The sequence below is a fragment of the Babylonia areolata genome, chromosome 23 (assembly GCF_041734735.1).
Source record: "Babylonia areolata isolate BAREFJ2019XMU chromosome 23, ASM4173473v1, whole genome shotgun sequence".
NCBI classification, from domain to species: domain Eukaryota; kingdom Metazoa; phylum Mollusca; class Gastropoda; order Neogastropoda; family Buccinidae; genus Babylonia; species Babylonia areolata.
In genome coordinates this window covers 21,586,012-21,593,511 of record NC_134898.1, presented here as the reverse complement: position 1 = coordinate 21,593,511, position 7,500 = coordinate 21,586,012, and positions in this window count along the sequence as shown.

Genomic DNA, 7,500 nt, shown 5'->3' with positions numbered 1-7,500 from the left:
AGAAAATGGACAGATATACCGACAGATTATACAGACATATACAGACAGATACGCAGACAGGTATACATTCATATAATGATACAGACATACGGACAGACAGACAAACAGATAGATAAATATAAATAGATAGATAGATAGATACATACATACATACATACATACATATATAGAAAAAGTAAAATAGGATAAATCAGACTACGGGCTTTCTGAAGACCTCATAAAATCAGGATATTGTGCTTGAAAGCAATGAAAAAACGATTCATGGTGAAACTTTACAATAGTTCGTTTATCCACTTATCTACTTCTTTATTTATATATTCATTCATTCATTCATTCATTCATTCATTCCTTTTTATTCTTTTTTTCTGTTGTCGTTGTTCATTCATTTGTTAATTTTGGGTCTTTTCTTTTGTTTTCTCTCATTAAAAACATCTATAGATAACGTATTTAAAAAAAAACACAAAAACAAACAAAAAACAAATGACAGAAAAGACAAAAAAGGCGATCTTATATTAGACTGAAAATAAATGCATTCAGACAATGCAACAAAATAAAGATTAAAATGTAGTGAACATAAACTAAGGTTGATCTGTCAATGTAAACTAAAACGAAAGTGAAAATTGGAAAGAAAAATCAAAGTATCTCTATTTTCCCCACACGCTAGTCAGAACATTAGATAATGAAAATATATCATGACAGCGATTGAATATAATCGGACATGAAAGAGTGAACACTAAAATTAATGCAATGAAAACATCAAGCACTTGCACAATGAAACAATGCAATACAAAACGACTTTACACGCAAAATATGATGAATTCGAAACAAAAAATAATGGATACCCTGAATTAAAGAAGGGTAGAAGAAAAGAGAGAAAAAAAAGAAAAGAAATGAAGATAAAATAAGAAGAGTATGAATAAATGAATGTACAAAACAGACAAATAAATATATGAATAAGAGAAATGGATGAATGAATGAATTAACAGTTACATGAAAACGGTTAAAAAAAATAAATAAATAAATAAACAGAATGCAATTCAATACATCACAACACACAATACTATACTATACAAATAAAACACAAAATACAAACACACTCATGCACATCCAAACACACATGAACATAGAGAAAAAAAATAAAAATAAAAAACAACAACAAAAGACAGACTCAGGGAGCAAGACACACATAGAGACAGACAGACAGACAGACGGACAGACAGACAGACAGACAGACAGACAGAAGGATAGGTAGGCAGGCATGCAGAAGGAGACAAAGAGAACAAAGAAGACTGAAGAGACAGGAGGCCAGCCAAGCCAGCCAGACTTTTAGTCGGTCGCTGGTTTTGAATTGTCGATGCGGAACAAAACGGGAGATCGAAGAAGAGAGAGAGAGAGACAGAGACAGAAACAGAGAGAGACAGGGAGAGAAGGGGAGGGAGGGGGTGGTCGACTGATTTGATCCCAGAGATATTTGTTTATATATCTGTCGAATTTTTTTTTTTTTTTTTTTTTTTTTTTTTTTCCTAATGAGAAAATCCTGGCTAAGAGAGAGAGAGAGAGAGAGAGAGAGAGAGAGAGAGAGAGAGAGATTTTATTAACCGTAGAAAAGGCGGAATGTTGTCGGGTAATACAACCGTATGGATTCTTTTTTTCCTTTTTTTTTTTTTTTTTTTGTCTTTTTATTTAAGGGGGGACAAAAAAGACTTTGGGCAATAAAGTATGGATATTGGATGTTTTTGTTGTGTCCAATCTTGCACGATGAAATATGGACAGTGGACATTAATTTAATTTGTTGTTGTTGTTGTTCATGTTGATTGATTTGTCTGATTGTCTGCTTCCAAATTGACGACGTCAACAACACCAACGACGTCGACGACAACAACAACAATGACACCAACTACTGCTACTACTACTGCTACTGCTGCTACTACTACTACTACTACTACTACTACTACTACTACTACTACTTTTATAACATTCACTTTGCTACTGTTTATTATTATGATTGTCATGATGATGATGATGGTGATGTTGATGATGGTTGTGGTGCCGGTGGTTGTGCTGATAATGATAACAAAGATAACAGCAACAATAACGAAAAACAGAATTTTACAAAATATATTATAGATGACAATGACAGAGAGAGAGAAAAAAAAACAGAGAAAAAGATTAAAGGCTAGATATAGAAAAAAACAAAGATTGGTGGAGATAGTGAGCGAGACACACAAATCGAGAATCACAGAGGGAGGCGGAGAGAGAGAGAGAGACAGAGACAGAGACAGAGAGACAGGGAGAGAGAGAAAGAGAGAGAGTGCATGAACGCAGGACATTAATATTTTAAATGCAAAGGCCGCCAGCATGTCCACATGAGAATACGTACATATAAAGATTGCTGTTTGAAAAAAAAAGTAAGGAAAAACCTGATTTAAGAAAAAGAATACTCGCTCAACCACGCAATTTTAATTCAATGAAGAAACAATGGGCTTCACCTGAGTGTCCTTTCTGGATCGGAAAGCATAGTAAATGAACCAGGCAACAACTCTTACACTACTTATCTGTCTTTAGTTTGTAACAACAAGGGTACTGATGGAGAATTACTCTTTTCATCATGTTTAAATACGTACTTTTCTTGTAACTTAGCTTATTCTGGACATTTAATAAAATGGACACTTTGTTGTGTGTACTGACATATTGTTATAATTATTGTTTATTAACTTAAAGATCGTTTACACCAAGACGAAACTTGACCACAGCCAATAAATTTAGATATTGTAATGTGTGTAAGGTATTTTGTAATTGAAGCAAATATTTTAATTTTGTAATATTCAGTCAAGCGATCACTATGTTCCAGCCTTTCGTTCCTATCTTGTTTGTAGCAGCCAACCCTTCTCCGAACATTTTTTTTTTATCTTTAAATCTTCCATTTCTCCATACACACATACTGCTGAAAATCCAAAGTAAATCGAAACAGTTCTTTACCCGAAATGCCCAGTTTTGAGACTGACAGATACAGACATATAGCCAGACAGCCAACCAGACGTGCATGCATGATTATACATATATAGGCAAAAGAGAGACAAAGAGAGATAAAAAGTTTTTGAAACTCAGACAACGGTAACTCCCACGACAACACAACTCAAGACACGAAAAAAAAAAAAAAAAAACACTTCACGAAAACACAGTGATTAAAAACATCGGAAGTACGTACGAGAGGGAGGTGGGGGTGGGGTGGGGTGGGGTGGGTAGGGTGGGGGTGGATGTTCAATAGTGCCAGTGGGTTTCCAAGTTCCTTCCTACGAGTTCCTGACATTCTGGCGTTTCCTGGCATTTCCCGAGTGCCTGCCTCCGACTCCGCTGTTACAGGTTTTCTTCCCCCCCCCCCCCCCCCCCCCAACATCCCCTATCAGTGCAAGTTCCCTTCCGTCCCCCTCCCACATCCCCTTGAAAAGCCTCCGTGCGTTGCTGGCTAGCTTTGTGCACTTTGGGTGTGGGGGAGTGGGGGGGGGGCATGCCACCACCACCACCACCACCGCCGCCGCCGCCGCCGCCACCATGATGACGATGGGTATCTTAATACTGTTTTGATTGATTGTTTGTCTGGACTGTGGGATCCACAGGAAGGGGATGGATGGGAGAAGAGAAGGGCAAAGAAAGGGAAGGGATGGAGGCAGGGTGGGGTGGGGTGGGGGGGGTAGGGGAAGCGGAAGGAGTGGGGGTGGGGGATTCGAAGAAGAGGAAGAAGAAGAGGTAGACGCAGAGAAGAAACAAAGATGAAATAACTTATTGCGAAATGGAAGACCTTTCTCGAAGCTTTTTTTTTTTTTTTTTTTTTTTTTTTTTTTAAACCGTCAGCGGTTTTATCTCCTACAAAGTTTCGGGAATAATCGTTTGTTTGTTTTTTTGTTTGTTTGTTTTGTTTTTTATTGTTGCTGTATTTGGTGATTTTTTTCTCTTTTATTTTCTTTATTTTTTTTATGAAATATATTTCGGTTGATGAAGTTGTTTTAACTTTATTAAGCGTGTTTGGTTCTTTTTGAATGGTTAGCTTGCGTGTGTTACATTTATGTAATTTATGTGTTAATTTACTCGATGTTTATTTATTCATCCATTCATCTATTTATTGATTGATTCTTTCATTTATCGATTTAATTCATTATTTATTTATCTAATCTTTTTAATTGACACATAGAGAGATAAAGTGAGTTAGAGAGACAGAGACAAACAGAGACAGAGAGAGGCAGAGACAGAGACGAATAGTTTTTAACCTTGTTTACATTCGAGACTCGTGGCTTTTCGGGGCTCATGGCTTTGCATCAATTTTGAATGCAGATCTTTCATTCGCTGGATTTAGCATGTATTTATTGTTGTTGTTTTTATGTCCCTATTCTTTTTTTTTCCTTTGCTTTTAATTTCTATTTATTCCTTTCCCTCTGTTATCTTCCTAAACTTATTTCGTGCTTATCTCTTGTTATTTTGTTGTTGTTGTTTGTTTATTTCCTTTGTTTCATTATTTCTTTTATTCCATTTTCCCATCTTTTCTTTTATTTCCTCTCTATCCTTCTTTGTTATTTCATTTTCGTTATTTCTTCGTTGCTCAGTTCTTTCTTCACTTCCTCTGTTTAAATCCGTGTGTGTGTGTGTGTGTGTGTGTGGCTATGTTCCCTTTCCTTCTTTCGCTCTTTCTGTGTAATTCTTTCCAAAGCACTTTCTTTTTTGTCCTTTTAATCTTTTTCCTGTCCTTTTTTTTTATCTGCTCTTTTCTTTTGGTGTGTTTTTTTTTATCTTTCAACCCTTTCTTCTTTCGTTCTTTTTTTTTTTTTCTTATTTTACTATCCATCGTATTTATGTTTTCCCCTTTTTTCTCTGGTTAATTTCCGTTCCGATATTCATTCTTTATTTCTACCGTGTGCGCGTGCGTGCGTTCGTTCCTGCGCGTCAGCATTTGTGTGTGTGTGTGCGTGTGTAGTTGTTTCTTCTGTACCTTTTTCTTTTCTCTCCGATTTTCTTTCTTTCTTTCTTTCTTTCTTTCTTTCCTTCCTTCCTTCCATATTCATTTCTTCGCTTCTTTAATGTCATGTCTTTCTCTTTTTTTTTCTTTTTTCCACTTCTCTTTTTCTTTTTAATCTTTTTTTTTATTAACATGTTGCTTTCGGCTTAATTGCTTTGAAGGGGATCCTACTCCAGACGTTTTCTCGTTAATCCTCAATGATGTGGGCGCATTGTGCGTGGGTGAGGACAGAGGGGGGGGGGGTGGGGAAGAGGTGGGGGGGGGGGGTCGTGTTCTCTGTGTCAGGGCGTTTACGTGTGTGTGTGTGTGTGTGTGTGTGTGTGTGCGTGTGTGTGTGTGTGTGTGTGTGTGTGTGTGTGTGTGTGTGTACGTGTGTGTGTGTGTGCGTGTGTGTGTGTGTGTATGTGTATGTGTGTGTGTGTGTGTGTGTATGTGTGTGTGTCTGTGTGTACGTGTGTGTGCGTGCGTGTGTGTGTGTGTGTGTGTGTGTGTGTGTGTGTGTGTGTGTGTTGTGTGATTGTAACGACGCGGCGTTTTCTGAATGCATAAGCAATCCGTTTATTTATGTCTTTTTTTATGTTCGACTAAATTGTGAATGTTGTTTTTTTTATCATTTTACTTGAAAAAAAAAACAGAAAAAAAGAAGAGACTGAAATGTCTGAAGAACTAGAACAGTTTGGGTAGATGACGTAAGAAAGAAATGAACGAACGAAAGAAAGAAAGAAAACAAAATGAGAATCAGAAAATAAAGAAAGAAAGATATAAAGAAACACGGAAGAGAAAGCAAGAAAAAAAAGGGAGAGAAAAGAAAGAAGAGAAAAAAAAAAAAAAAAAAAAAAACAGCAACGAGAGACATGGCCGAAATACAGAGTGACAGGCGAAAGAAACAACTGAAAACTAAAACTAAAACAGAAGGAAAGCGAAACATCAACTACAACAACAACAACAACAACCACTACAACAACAAAAACAACAAAGTCAACATATTTTGACGTAGGAGGAAAAGAAGAGAGAGAAAAGCGAGGTTTAGGGAGAATGCAAAACCACCACCACCACAACAACAACAACAACAACATAGTCCACATATTTGACGTAGGAGGAAAAGAAGAGAGGAGAGAGGGGTGTGTATGGAGATTGCAAAACGACAGCAACAACAGCACCAACAACGCTTTCATCAGATTAGACGTAGGAGAAGGAGAAGGCGAAAGAGAGAAGGGTGTAAAGAGAATGCAGAACAACAACAACAAAAACAACAACACTTTCATCAGATTAGACGTAGGAGAAGGCGAAAGAGAGAAGGGTGTAGAGAGAATGCAGAACAACAACAACAACAACAATAACCATTTTATCAGATTAGATGTAGGAGAAGGAGAAGGCAAAAGAGAGAAGGGTGTAAAGAGAATGCAGAACAACAACAACAACCATTTTATCAGACCAGACGTAGGAGAAGAAGAAGGCAAAGGAGAGAGGGGTGTAGAGAGAATGCAGAACAACAACAACAAAAACAACAACCATTTTATCAGATTAGACGTAGAAGTAGAAGGCAAAGGAGAGAGGGGTGTAGGAGAGAATGCAAAACGACAAGAACAACAACAGAAACAACAACCACAACCACCATTTTATCAGATTAGACGTAGGAGAAGAAGAAGGAAAAGGAGAGAGGGGGATGTAGAGAGAATGCAAAACAACAACAACAACCACAACCACCATTTTATCAGATTAGACGTAGGAGAAGAAGAAGGAAAATGAGAGAGGGGGATGTAGAGAGAATGCAAAACAACGACAACAACAACCACAACCACCATTTTATCAGATTAGACGTAGGAGAAGAAGAAGGAAAAGGAGAGAGGGGTGCAGGGGAGAATGCAAAACGACGACAACAACAATAACCACCATTTTATCAGATTAAACGAAGGAGAAGAAGAAGGCAAAGGAGAGAAGGGCGTAGAGATAATGCAAAACAACAACAACAATAACTTTATCAGATTAGACGTAGGAGAAGAAGAAGGCAAAGGAGAGAAGGGCGTAGAGATAATGCAAAACAACAACAACAATAACTTTATCAGATTAGACGTAGGAGAAATAGAAGGCAAAGAAGAGAGGGGTGTAGGAGAGAATGCAAAACAACAACAACAACAACAATAACATAAATTTTATCAGATTAGACGTAGAAGGAAAAGAAGACAAAGTAGATAGGGGCTAGGCGACAACAACAACAACAACAACCATTTTATCAGATTAGACGTAGCGGGAGAAGAAGGAAAGAACAGAGAAGAAGAGGGCTTAGAAAGAAAAGAGAGAGTGTGCAGCAGGAAGGAGGGATGAAGAGACTGAGACAGAAAAGACAGAGGGAAGAGGTGGAGAGTGAAAGAGAGGGGGGTGGGGGGGAGAAAGGAGGGAGACAGAGAGACACAGAAGAAGAAGAAGTAGAAGAAGAAGAAGAAGTCGTAGTAGTAGCAGCACCAGCACAAGCGCCAGCAACAACATTGGAA